The sequence below is a fragment of the Saccopteryx bilineata genome, chromosome 1 (genome assembly GCF_036850765.1).
Source record: "Saccopteryx bilineata isolate mSacBil1 chromosome 1, mSacBil1_pri_phased_curated, whole genome shotgun sequence".
NCBI classification, from domain to species: Eukaryota; Metazoa; Chordata; class Mammalia; order Chiroptera; family Emballonuridae; genus Saccopteryx; species Saccopteryx bilineata.
In genome coordinates, this window is record NC_089490.1 from 179,424,123 (window position 1) to 179,439,159 (window position 15,037).

At 37.5% G+C, this 15,037-nt stretch overlaps 1 long non-coding RNA gene across 1 annotated transcript; it reads left to right on the forward strand.

Annotated features, from left to right (window-relative positions):
* The first annotated feature begins 4,109 nt into the window (after positions 1 to 4,109).
* Positions 4,110 to 8,306, forward strand: LOC136320257 (uncharacterized). Its single transcript, XR_010728285.1, has 3 exons — positions 4,110 to 4,167; positions 6,923 to 6,960; positions 8,197 to 8,306. It is a non-coding gene; the product is annotated as an uncharacterized lncRNA (long non-coding RNA).
* The last annotated feature ends 6,731 nt before the right edge of the window (positions 8,307 to 15,037 follow it).

Consider the following 15,037-nt stretch of genomic DNA (forward strand, 5'->3'; position numbering starts at 1 on the left):
ATGTGAAACATTATTAAATGTGAAGATTTCTTAAAACTACAATAACATAATAAAGTCTACATTTAAAAAACCTGTCTTGTCTGGGACATTTAACAGGTGAAAATAATATTTTCAAAACTACCTGTGTCTCAAGATGTTACCATACCTTTTTTTTTTACATGAAGAAATGTGCATATAAAAATTAGCAATTGCACAGAGTTTTGGAAAGATTGAATTAAATGATATGAGTAAAGTATACAGAATTCTACTATGTTCAGGACAGTTAGCAATATACAGGGAGTATGAAGATAGTATCCACCCAGGTCATGTATCTTTGCCTAGAACAATATCTGTAGGGGACATTTAACTAAGGATATTACCCTGATAACAAAAATAATTTGTTCAAATGTTGAATGAGAAATCATATTTTTCTTGCTATATAATTCTTGTATCTCTAAGTAATGATAAAAAATATAGTACTGGTTTATTTGACTAACAATAGCCAATTTCCCTCACTCACACTTTTAACCTGTGTAGTTGGTCATGGTTGTCTTTTCTTGGGATACTGATATTTCTTTTCTATAAGTCTCCTGCTGTCCTGATTTCACAAGTCAACACTGGTATTGTGTTGGTCAAATAAGTTTGTAAATATGATATATATGTTTGCTCGCTTATAGTTTGCATTGGGTGTGGGGGACAGGCTGTAAGCAGGCAGAGTCCTTATAGCTTAAGGCTTAGTTTTAAGACTAAGCTTTTCCCTACACCCTTGACTGTTGCATGATAGGGGATGGTGCACTCTTATGAGGAATCCCATTAGGCCTCAGATAAGTGACTTTGTATCAGAGACTTCTTTGTTTATATATTGGATTAAAGGTTTTGATTTCTACACTATAAAATGGGGCAGACTGGGAGCTTGCTCTCTCTTGGTTCCTGAGATTAGCATAAGAGGAGAGCAAAGAAAGGCCACAGGAAGGAAAGGAGAGGCAGTCAAAATGGCAGAGTGCTGAAGGAGAAGCCAGTTTGTGCAGAGTTTGTGCAGAGAGCAGGAGCTGGGGAACAGAGGTGAATAAGGCTGGTGAGGTAGGAACCTTTGATTCTAGGAAACTCAGAAGAGTCGGTGGCTTTGGGAGCCCTGAATGGAAAGGGAAGCGTTTTCCCACTATGTGTATTTCTCACCCACCGGGTGCAAGCTAGGATTAAAAAGGTAATGGCCCACCAGTTCCTGGCTCCATTGTTTTATTACCATCTGTCCGAATCAAATGCGAACCTGCACAGGCCAGGTGGATGTGATGGTGGCCACGGCTACTGGCTTTACATATTGGTATTCTAATACCTCTGACACAGCATTCAATGTTTAATTGTAAGTATAGTGGTTATCCAGGGACACCTTTTAAAAAGCTGAACAGGTGCTTTGTTGTTTTACCAGGCATGTGAGTATGGGATCTTTTCTCTATCACTTGTGTTGCCAGTCACAGGGCATGAACAATTTGCTTGCTGAGGTGTGGGCAGAGAACTTTCAGAATCACTTCTCAGTTACTTCTTTATCTGGAAATGAATCTTCTCACTCCCCTCTTTGCCTACCAGGTAGCACATCCCTAGCACCATTACTATCTCTCTGCTCAACTACTTACACACACAGTGGACCATATTCGTAGACCATTTTCTTGCGTAACATGTTCTTCAGATCCTTCCTTACATCCTATACTTATTAACCAACTCAAACTCACTTTGTGAAAGCTTTCTAGAGACTCCAGGGAGAATCATTTGCTCTCTCTCAAGAGCTTCTCACTTTTACTCTTACAGAGAAATTATCGCAATGTATAGTCATTATGTGTTTACCCAGACTTCCAGGTAGCTCGAGTTTGTAAGAACCCTAGTCAGGGACCTAGTCTGGCTTATCTTTGAACTTCCAAAATCTGACCTAGAATATTGATATGGGTATAATTACTGAATGATGAATGACTGAATAAATAAATGAGTTAATGAGTGAAGACACGGTTCAGAAATGAAAACAGTATTAAACTCAAAAAACGTTTGCTAGGCAAATACTTTTGAGAGTTAATATATATTTTAAAAATTAAAAATAAAATATAGAAAAAATGTTACATAAGCTACTGAAATTGTGTTGTTTTTGTTTTACAAAGTATCTGTGAGCTTCTTTTCAGATGTTTTAAAAGTACTTTCAATTAGTTTTTAGTTTAAAATGCTATTTTTTTTCATAAGTTCATTTAACAGTTGTATATCTATTGAAAATTATGCATTAGATAAAATACTGTCAATTCAGGTATTAGATGATGTTATTAAGAAATAATTGATTCTTAAGAGATTAGTGGAAAGACATTGTCCTTTAGGTCTTGAGGAGAAATTAACCAATTTAGGATAACCATCTTTGTTTACTACAGCTTCATATGGCATAGATCAGGGGTCCCCAAACTACGGCCCGCGGGACGCATGCAGCCCTCTGAGGCCGTTTATCTGGCCCTCGCCGCACTTCCGGAAGGGGCACCTCTTTCATTGGTAGTCAAAGAGGAACATAGTTCCCATTGAAATACTGGTCAGTTTGTTGATTTAAATTTACTTGTTCTTTATTTTAAATATTGTATTTGTTCCCGTTTTGTTTTTTTACTTTAAAATAAGATATGTGCAGTGTGCATAGGGATTTGTTCATAATTTTTTTTTACAGTCCGGCCCTCCAACGGTCTGAGGGACAGTGAACTGGCCCCCTGTGTAAAAAGTTTGGGGACCCCTGGCATAGATTGACATTTACTAATTATTTTGAAGTTGGAAATAAAAATCTAGTAGGTTCTCTACAAAAGATAGAATCTTTTCTTAAAGGCTTTCGTGTGTGTGTGTGTGTGTGTGTGTGTGTGTATTAAGATTTTATTTATTCATTTTAGAGAGAAAGAGAGAAGGGGGGAGGAACAGGCAAGATCAAGCTGAGGATCTCCAACCAGCGACCTCAGCCCTCCAGGTTGATGCTATATCCACTGCGCCACCACAGGTTGGGCCTCATTTGTTTTTTAAATTTAATTTTCTTATATCTTATCTAAAGGGAAACTATATTAGGCAAATGGATTAAAAAATAAACAGAGCAGAGGTTTTTGAATGCATCTAAGCATTTCAATATGAGCAAATTAATACTTCATGTGTAAGGAAAATACACATGAAAATACACATGTCTTCTATGGGCACAGGTGGTATGCTGGAATCATATATATTGATTAATAACTTATATGTATCAGAAAGTTAACAGTAATTAGTGAATGGAAAATCTTCCCTCATGCAGAGACCCAAAAATGTTTGTCTTTTGTTTAAGAGTTACCAACGCTGATTAAGTGATGAGCTTGGTTACTTAGCAGCATACAACTGTATTAGATCATCTTGTTGACTGGTTTGATTTTTCACAGATTATTCATTGGGTATACTGCGAGGGGAAATTTACATTAAAAACAAAACAAAACAGTTGGATGGGTTTTCAGCCATGTCGACAAGGGATAACTTCTGTCCAGGTCCTTTGTGGCTGAGTTGCATAAAAACCGTATCTGATGTTGCCTGAATTCAATTCCAGGCACTCTTTCAAGTATTCCACCGGCATTATTTCATTTAATACACCCAGCAACACGTTAATGTGGCTATATCTCCCTTTTCTTCAGAAGAGGAAACTGTGACACAGAAGCATTAACTTTCACAACATCACAACAGGTATAGGGAGGGCGTGCCAAGATTCAAACGGGCAGTTAGACCCCTGAGTCTGCAAAAGTCACTATCGTGCTATTCTCCCCCATTTGTCCATACACTATTCTGTCAATCCGAGTCATATCCTAACTGGCAAAACGATGAACGTGTTTTGGTTCACGCAGCAGGCGCGGAGGAAGTCCCTCGCTCCACTGGCAAGCTCAGGGCTCTGGGCGTGCGAGTGGGAGCTGGACCAGTCCTGTCCAATAATTGAAGCACCGGCGGCGGAGGGTGCACCCCTCTTCTCCCAAGACCCAGAGGGCTGGGAGGTCCTTGATTCCCGGAGATGCTGTTTCCTAGCAACTGCCTACCTCTTGCGTTTCCCTCGCCCCGCTCCCTGCTCAGTCCGGTTCCGGGTCTCCTGGAGTCGCCAGTCCCAGGCTTCGGGAAGGGGCTCCTGCCGGAGTCCTGCCTCTTCGGGCTCAGGGTGGCGGGGAGTCTCCGCAGGAGTGGGTGAGTACAGAACGTGGGCCTTGGTGGGGGTGGGCAGTCGCGGGGGAACGGGACGGAGACGGCGCTCGAGTGTGCGCCCGCCTGGCGAGTGCGCGGCGCTCGGCTGGCTGCGCGGTGGAGGCGGCCGGGGACCTGCGCGCCACCTGGCCGGGCCCGGAGCGGTCCCCGCGCGCTGCGGCGGGCGGCCGTGTGCCGGAGGCCCGTCCTCTGTTCTAAGTACGAGAAACGCTCACGGGCCACTTTGTACAGTGATCGCGGAGCTTCGTTTTATCTACCGCTGTTAACACTTTTGTAATAGGGAAAATGGCTAATCCCCCTGGCAGCCTTTTAAACAAGTATGACTGTTTTGTTGGCAGTTACAATTTTTGTATACAGGACAGGTGAGAAAGTTTGTAGTTTAACTGGCAACGTTTTATCTGATTAATCTATTGCAGTCATTTATTTGCTCATTCTTAAAATGGTGCAAAATTATCTTAGGACAACTTTAATTTTAATATTTTGAAAAACAAGCTTGTTATGAGAATTTGATATATCTTTACAAGAACTTTACATTGTTAAGTGTAGACGTAGCACAATGTTCATATGGTGCTTTTCTTGTTTTTGTTTGGCTTTGGTGACCACCAAGTGTAGTATTAGAATTTTTAAGCATGCGAAAAGTCTGATTTTAAAAAAAATATATTTCAGCCACTATCAGAGGTTGAATTATTCCTATCATTTATTAGCCATTTTACAAAAGCAACGAGTAAAGAATAAAAGCCCAAACATTATGTCTGGTGAAGTTTTTAGTACAACTTTAACATGTAAAAAGAGTCCAAAAGTCATCAAAAGAATTACTTTAAGTTCTGACCTGTGGTGGCGCAGTGGATAAAGTGTCGACCTGGAAATGCTGAGGTCGCCGGTTCGAAACCCTGGGCTTGCCTGGTCAAGGCACATATGGAAGTTGATGCTTCCAGCTCCTCCCCCCTTCTCTCTCTCTCTGTCTCTCTCTCTGTCTCTCTCTCCTCTCTCTCCCTCTCTGTCTCCTCTCTAAAAAAAAAAAAAAAAAAAAAAAAAAAAAGAATTACTTTACGGGTGAAGTATTTCAAGTGATTTTACAAGTAAACACTGTATAAGGAACGTGGAATTTGAACTGATTTTAGGAAGAATTTTATATATATATATATTTACTCTATTAAAGCTGGAGTAAGGCTTATGTTCCTTTCAAAATTTTGCAGATGGTAGTGTTTGGGCTCTAGTATTACAAACTCTTCTGTATATTTAAGATTACCAAACCAGCCTCAATGATAACTTCTTACTAACTTAAAAGTTAAATCAGTTTTTAAAAATTGAATCGCAACTTTAAATTGTTTTTTCATATAAATGTTTTTTAACTATTCTTTTTTTAAATTTTTTTATTTATTCATTTTAGAGAGGAAGGGGGACAGAGAGAGAGAGAGAGAGAGAGAGAGAGAGAGAGAAGGGGGAGGAGCAGGAAGCATCAACTCCCATATGTGCCTTGACCAGGCAAGCCAGGGTTTTGAACCGGCAACCTCAGTGTTTCCAGGTTGACGCTTTATCCACTGCGCCACCACAGGTCAGGCCATATAAATGTTTTATGGTTTTTCCCTACTGTAACATAATAACAGTTAAGTTTTCTCTAGTCACAACAGTTTTGAAATCAGACTCTAAATTTGCAGTATTGATTACATCCATTAATGCAATCTTCAGAAACAAACAAAAAAAACCCTTCAAACGTACCAGTTTCTTTCAAAATGCCAGTTTATAATAAATCTTGTCTGAGTCTCCTCATTTATTTTATTTGATATTGTCTGTTTCCTCCAATTTAACTGTAAACTCCATGAGAAGAGGAATCTTATCTGCTATGTTCTTTCTGCATTGAGTCTGAGGTCTTCAGTGCCTGGAATAAGGTTGACTTTCAGTGAATATTGTTAGATGAATAAAACCTGAGTGTGAAAGCAATTATTAACCAAGCACTGTTTGTTTAAATAATTAACTCTAAGTATGAGGCTTCTATTTTTGGGTGGAAATTGACTTTAATTATTGTATTTTAGGATAAGCTAATAAAAGCAAGTACAGCTTGCTCAGCCAGACAAGGAGTCCTGAATACTCAGATGATTGACAGTGGCAATATTAGTATGTGCGAATATGGAAACGTAAACCACATTTCTTTTTGTTTTCTTAGTTATAGTTAGCCCATTCCTCCAAAAACAAATCACTTATGCTATGAATTCACAAGTTTTAGATTTAACTTATTATCAAGTAAAAAGTCACTCTTAATTTTCAAGAGGTTGTATGATAGTCCTTGATATTTATGAATATGAAAATATAAATTAACTGTAGGTTTTCAGTAAAAGGATACTTGTCAGTTGTAAACCAAGTTCATCTTTTTTTTAAATTGAATTTATTAGAGTGACGCTAGTGAACATAATCATACGGGTTTCAGGTTCCCAACTCCATCAGACATCTCTTTTCACCACAATCTGTGTTTACTCCCCTAAGTCAAGTTTTCATCCATCTCCACGTACCCCGCACACACTCCTCCACCTCCCCGCCCAGTGATCACACTGTTGTCCATGCCCATGGTTTTTTTATTTGAACTTTTCTTTTGCTCTATCCCTCCACCGCCTGTACCAAGCAACCTCCCACCCTGACAGCTGTCAGCCTGCTCTCTGAGTTGTCTGTCTCTATTTTGCTTGTTAGTTTATTTTGTTCATTAGAGTCCACAGAGGAGTGAAATCTGGCTTATTTCCCTTAGCGTAATCATCTCCAGGTCCAACCATGCTGTTGCAAAAGGTAAGATTTCCTTCCTTTATATGGTCACACCAAGTTCATATTTAAATTACCCTATAGGACCAACAGTAAGTTAGTAAGTAGGGTCCTCAGAACTAAACTTTGGTTCACATCACAATCACTTTTATTATGCTTTTTACAAGGCAAATTTTTCTTGGCTGTATTGGACTCAATTTTTAAAACCAGTGTATCAGTTCTGGTATGATTTAATTTGTTTTCTTTTGATTATGTAAAATATTAACATTCAGGTGTAAACATACAGAATTCTAAACTTGAAATTCAGTATTTGTCTTGATTCTTAAAGGCTTTTTATTAGGCTACTAAGACAATGTGAGCATATAAAAGGTAAAAGTTGGTCTTAAAGTAGAAGTATAGAATTATAAGTATATGAGAGATAATCAGCAACAATCCATCTATTCAATATCTTTTCTAATTTTTAACCTGTGATGAATTGAAATGAATAAAAAAATACTGGAGTTTAACCACAAGATGGCACTGGCATTCTAAGTGCAATACACAAATGTACACTACTATATTTTTTAAACAATTTTTAGCCATCTGCTACTGAGGGTATATGATATAAAAATAATTACCAATAAAAGTAATCTTTTACATTTGATTATATAACATTGCATTTTGAAAATATATAGATGAAAATGAAATGGGCACAGGAACTCTTTGTTGTTGTTGTTTTTTGTATTTTTCTGAAGTGAGAAGCAGGGAGCCACAGAGACAGACTCCCGCATGTGCCTGACCCAGATCCACCCAGTGGGCCCACTAGGGGGTGATGCTCTGCCCATTTGGGACCTTGTTCTGTTGCAACTGGAGCCATTCGAGCCCTGAGGTGGAGGCCTGGGCTCAGTGCCCAGGCCAACTTTGCTCCAATGGTGCTTTGGCTGCGGGAGGGGAAGAGAGAGATAGGAAGAAAGGAGAGGGGGAGGGTAGAGAAGCAGATGGGTGCTTCTCCTGTGTGCCCTGGCTGGGAATCGAACCCCAGGACATCCACATGCTGGGCCGATGCCAGGGCCTGTTGTTCATTTTATTTGTCTATAAAATGGGGATGATTGAACCACTGTTAGGGATCTGAGGCCATTAAATAAATTCATATATTTGAAGTACTTAGAAAAATCTTGGCATAAACACTCTATAAATGCTTTTGTGATTTATTTTATTATTTAACATTTTCTCAAAAACAACATTCTATTCACACATAATTATTGTGAATATACTATATTATAGGCACTGTGGTGGTAACTAAGAATAGATGGAAGAAGATTTGACTTTGGGTGGTAAGTGCCCGATGACAGACAGCTGGAAGCTGAAAAGCACGCCTTCTCTGCAAACCTGATCCTGAGGTTAGCACTACTGCTGAACTACTGAACTGTGTTCTTGAACTCAGGCCTTTCCATCTAATCATGAGAGAGAATATTCCTCTGTATGCATGTGTATGTGTGTTACATGTTTTAAATAATTGTGATTTACTGTATATTAACATGTAATCACAGAGAATGTATTAAATAAATATATCCACACACTTTATGTTGAAGAAAACATTTGCAAGAAAAATAGAAGATGTAAACACTAGGGATTCATATATAGTACACCAGAATTTTCGTTACTGGCTGAACGTCTTAGCTTAAACTACCCTCACATCAAAAAAGAAAGAAAATGTCAACCTTCAAATAAATGATAATTATTGTCATCCATGAGTCATGACAGCAAGTGAAATCTGTCATAGATATAATATATGAAGGTAGCTTCAGATGTTTTTGACTGGGTGGAAGTATATGTTTTATTTATGAGTCATACGGGAGAGTTGCTTAATTAGAAACTCCTGGTAAGACAAATTAAAAAAGAAGCTAATGTAGTCTTCATTGCTATTATACAGAGTAAACAAAGAAACTATTAGCTGAAGTTACAACATTGTCACTTACCTAAGCAATAGTCATTCTCCAATTCTTCTTTGATAATAAAACCATAGTTATGCCTGGAGCAATAAGGTGACCAAGCTACAAACTGACTTTCCACCTTTCCTGTGACTGAAGGACACACTGGCAGAGCCAGTGAGACTTGAGTGGTTGTCTGAAAGAAGTTCAGGTATGCTTTGACATTTCTGACGAAAAGAATCAGATCCAATGAGCATTTTTTATATTTTCCTGCCTTGAACATAGACATAATGGTGGGAGCTGCAGCAGTCATATTGCAATCATGAAAGAAAGCAAGGGATTCCCAGATATATTGGTTGCCAAAATAAAGTAATAACTGCTGCTTCTGTACCTATGTTTGTAAGAAAAATAACCCCCTGTCACATCTAGTGACAGTCATGACAGAATGTATTGATGTCACCTGTATAAATAGACTGTCAGGCCTCCCACCTAAACATCCCTTTCTTTATACCTTGCAAACTATATTTGATCTTTAGAAACTACTGTGATTTTCAAGATTATTGTAGCTGAAACTATCTTCTAAATATTGAATTGTCTAATTTCTACAGTTAGCTTTAGAAATTTCTGCTTTATCTGAATATAATTCATAAGGAAATGGGCAAGACATTGATGTTCAGCATGGTTTACATCATACCTGATTCTCTTTATCTTCCTGCTTTCTGTCACATTCTCGATTTTCTCTACATTCTTCTGTGTCCTGATAAGCATTATTGCTACTGGGGACAGTACTGTCTTTTAGTTCTATATGAAATGGTAATTGGCCAGATGTTCTTATGGCCAGTTGATGCAAATTCACTGCCTGCTCAGTGAAGCACTTTTTACCCCTTCTCCCAGCTAACTCAATAAATTGGTCTCCTATTTATAATAATCAAGACACTATGGTATTTACGTAAATTAACCTCCAAGAACATTCTTGGAACACCCAGAATCAGATGCAAAATAGCAAACACCTCTCCCTACTTTTGCATATATCTTACATAGTCTTCCTGCTTGAACAATAAAGTGAAGCATATATTAAGGTTACAATTGTGGAAAGTGATGATGACTTTTCATTTTACATGTCCATATGAAGTTTCCTTCATCTGAAGAAAAACTTGCCTTTATTTATCTTAGAGATCTTCAGTTAGTTAATTCTCTAGACATTCTAGTGAATTTAGTTTATATCAGTATCTCAGTTTATGTATGTTTGACTTGAGTGAAATATATTCTAAGTAACTTGAATTCAAACTTATAAAATCCTATTTTGACCCCTTTATTTTAATGTTGTCATTTCATGGGTAGTTAATAGCCACACATATATTTTCAAAATTGACTGATAAATAAGATCAAGTATGATTTTTAGTGAGCTTTTAAAAATGTACTTCCTTTTTAGGTATAATTTACATACAATAAACTGCTCGGATCTCAAGACTATCAGTCAATGAGTTCAAGTAATATAGGTCCTCCTGACACCCACACGGAACATTTTCACCATCCCAGAGAGTTCTCTTGTGTTTTTTCTCAGTCAATACTGTGCCTCTCAAGCAATCACTGATCTGATTTTTATCCTTATGGTTTGTTTGGGCCATTTCAGAAATACATGTAACTGGAAATATATAGTATGTACTTTTTAATACTTGTTCTTTACTCAGTATTTTTGAGACTCACTCTATGTTGCTACATGTATTGTCAATTTAGTTCTCTTTTATTGTTGAGTAGAATACTACTGAGTATTCTATTGTATGAATATATGACACTTGGTTATCCATTGGACAGTCGATGGACTGTTTCTAGTTTTTGGTAATTATAAATAAGCCTATAAATCTTTCTATTATTCTTGTGCATATATTCTTTATGCACACATGTATAAAGCTTTCATTTGGTGTAATCAATAACCAAAATGGATGGGGACAGAGCTATGAAGGGACAGAGTTTTTGTATGTTGTTGAAGTTAAGCTGGTATAAATTCAAGTTAGAGTGTTATCACTTTAGGACACTAAGTACAATCCCTGTGGTAACACAAAGAAAATAGCTATAAATATACACAAAAGGAAACGAGAAAAGAATATAAATAATTTATTAGAAAAAATCAACTGAACACTAAAGAAGACAAGAATTTAGTAAATGGGGGAACAAACGCTGTAAATCATGGAAACAAATAGAAAAATTACAGAAGTCTATTCTTATCAATAATTATTTTAGCCCTGGCCGGTTGGCTCAGCAGTAGAGCGTCGGCCTAGCGTGCGGAGGACCCGGGTTCGATTCCCGGCCAGGGCACACAGGAGAAGCACCCATTTGCTTCTCCACCCCTCCGCCGCGCTTTCCTCTCTGTCTCTCTCTTCCCCTCCCGCAGCCAAGGCTCCATTGGAGCAAAGATAGCCCGGGCGCTGGGGATGGCTCTGTGGCCTCTACCTCAGGCGCTAGAGTGGCTCTGGTCGCAACATGGCAACGCCCAGGATGGGCAGAGCATCGCCCCCTGGTGGGCAGAGCGTCGCCCCTGGTGGGCGTGCCGGGTGGATCCCGGTCGGGCGCATGCGGGAGTCTGTCTGACTGTCTCTCCCCGTTTCCAGCTTCAGAAAAATGAAAAAAAAAAAATTATTTTAACTGTAAATGGATTATTAAACTCTCTAATCAAAGACAGAGATCGGCAAAATGGATAAGAACAAATGATCAAACTGTGTACTGTCTACAAGAGATTCACTTGAGAGCCAAAGACACAAACAGGTTGAAAGTGAAAGGATCTAAATGAAAGATATCATGAATAGTAACCAAAAGAGAACAAGAGTAAGCTGTACTGATATCAGACAAAATAAACTTTAAACAAAGATGTTTATAAGAGATAAAGAAGGGATTTATATATTATAGTAAAAAGTTTGATACAGCAAGAAGATGTAACAGTTTTCAACACTTATGCATCTAATGACAAAACACCAAATACATGAAGTAAAGACTGACAATTGAAAGGAGAACTACAGTTTAAAATAGTAGTTGGAGACTTCAATACGCTGCTCAGAATAATAGATACAATGACTAGACAGAGATGGTAAGGAAGTAGAGGACTTACACATCTAACCAACTAGATCTAACAGATACATTCATATTCACAACACTATCCAACAACAGAATACACATTCCTCTCAAGTGCACATGGGACATTTTCTAAGGCAGACTAAATGTGAGGCCACAAATTAAGTCTCAATAGATTGAAGAAGCTAGATATCACACACAGTAATTTCTGACCATAATGATATGAAGTTAGAAGTCAATAAGGAAAACTGAAATATTTACAGAATCATGAAAATTAAATAACATACTTGTAAATAACCAATTAATCAAGAAAGAAATCAAAGAGAAATTAGAAAATACTTAGAGATGAATGAAAATGAAAACACGACATACCAAAACTTATGGAATGAAGCAAAAGCAGTGCTAAGTGTGAAATTTATACTTATAAATGTTTACATTAAGAAACAAGGGATCACTGCCTTGGCTTGGGCCCCTGATCAAGGCATGTATGAGAAGCAGTCCATGAACGACTAAAGTAAAGCAACAAGTTGATGCTCCCATCTCTCTCTCTCTCTCTCTCTCTCTCTCTCTCAAAATCAACAAAATAAATATTTAAAATCGACAACCTAATTTTGCAATTTAAGGAACTAGAAAAAGAACAACTTAAACCCAAATCCAGTAAAGGAAGAAAGAATAGAGCAAAGATAAATAAAATAGAGAATGGAAAACAATGGAGAAAATAAACTCAGAAGTTGGTTCTTTGAAAAGATCAACAAAATTGACAAACCTTTAGCTAAATGGACTAAAGAAAAAAGAACTAATTGGATAACCTAAGTGAAGTAAACAAATCCTAGAAATACAAAATGTATCAGGTCTAAATCACAAAGTAATGGAAAATCTTAATAGATGTGTAACTAGTAGGGAGATGGCGTAGACATGTTTTGTCATTACTCTGCCTACCACAGCTTTCCTTCGCTTGCAAATAAAAAGGGGCAGAAGCAGATAGAAGAGGTTACTTGTATCAGGGAACAGAGTGAGAACAAGGAAGGGTACCAGCTGGAAGGCCAAGAGGAGGCTTAATGTGGGGAGAGGATTCATGAAGATATGAGGGTCTATGGCGGCATCACATCAGGGACTCTACGAATTAGCAGCACTTGATCTCACAATGCTCCTCAGCTCCCTTTTGATTGAAAACTTCTCTCCATCTCATGTTGTTACTCTCCTAACTGCCTCATCTTCTATGGATCAGCTTAGAATTTTCTTCCTGCAGGTGGTCATCCCTGGCAGTGCCAGCCCGGATTGGCTGCTTATCTCGTGTTTCATTTCATCCTGAAATATCCCAATACCCATAACCAGTGCATCTGATTTTGTTTAGTTTTTCTGAATCTCCTACTACACTGTAAGCTCCAAGAAGGCATGGAAGTCTTTTCTTTTTCTCTTTCCTGGTTGTGTTCCCTGTTATCAGCACAGTGCTCAGCTCCTAGTACATTTCAATACATATTTGTTGAATGAGAAGTTTGCTGCAGAGAATAAATCATATGAAGACCCCAGAGTTTCATTCTATATCAAATGAGTTGTCCCTGAAATCTAACCAGAGAGGACTCTAAAGAGTACTTCTCAGGAAAAAACAAGCATTGGTGAGAGGTAGGAGTGACCTTACAATCTTACCAAATCTGGCTGAGGGTTTGAGCCAAGTAACATTCATATAACCAGAGTTTTAGATTTCCCCTGTAACTGTAAGAATCTGAAAAACTGATTACATATACTCTCCAAGTCCTTTAATGAGAACTAGACTTGTTGTGTCTAGGTTTGCATTTGCATCCTAATGCTAATTTCCTGTATTGTCAGACCATGAAATCAAGTCCTATAACCTTCACTAAGCACTAGCTTTCTCACAGTGTATATAAAAGTGCATTAAATACTAAAAATCACTATAACATGTAAGATATTAGTAGTCTAAATGAGTAAGAGCTACATAGAATTCATTGTTAACATTGGGTGGACCAAGAAGTGATTGGATTATCTGAATAAAGAGAGTCTGGTTAGGTTTTACCCAAACTTTTATAATGACAGTTATCATTCAGGAATTCTTTATTTTCCGAATTCTCTCTCCTGAGAGGTGCATTGTATTAACCATTTAGTCAAATCCTTAAGTTTCAGAGCTAGGAAATAGTTAGGAAGTTTTGTTAAGCAGATTCTAAGCCGCTCAAAGAAGCTTATTTTTACTGAGGCACCACACAGGAGTCTACATGCCTATCAGTCATCCCCATATGATTCATGATTCTTAAGTAATTCTGAAGTCTGACAGGGATTGTACTAGTACTAGGAGGTCTTATATGTCCCTTCTCCCTGTGAGATTGTACAGTTCTACAACCCACAGGCCACCCTTTCCAATATACAGCTCTAATACCTATTTTCATTTTTATTATTTTAATATTTTAAAAATTATTTTACTTTATTGATTTTTCTTTAAGAAAACAAGAGGAACATCGATTTGTTGTTCCAATTTTTTATGCATTCATTGGTTGATTCTTGTCTGTGCCCTAACCGGGAATTGAATCTGCCAATTGGGTGTATCAGCACAACGCTCTTACCAACTGAGCTACCCAGACAGGGCTCTAATACCTCTTTTATCTATCTATCTATCTATCTATTTATTTATTTATTTATTTATAAATTTTCTTAACTGAGAAGCGGGGAGGCAGAGAGACTTTAATCAAAGTCTTACGATGGTGTGCTTATCAACAAAAACATTGAAAGAATAAAATAGTAATATGAACAACATTATACAAACAAATTTGACAATTGAGAAGAAATGAACAAATTTTTTTGAAATATACAAACTTACAAAATCATCACAGGAAGAGACAAATCTATATTTATTATAAAATTTATTTTTATTTTTTATTTTTTTACAAAAAAAAAAACCAACCTCTGAAAAGAAAACTCCAGGCCTAAATGATTTCACTGGTGAGTTATATCAAAAAGATTCAAGAAGAAAATAGCACTAATCTTGCACAAATTTAGAGGAAGTAGAATAAATGTCCAACTCATTTTACAAGGCCAATATAACACTACAACCGACATCTAATAGACATTATTTAAAAATACAGAAGAATGTTACAGACCAATATGCCTCATGTAAATAG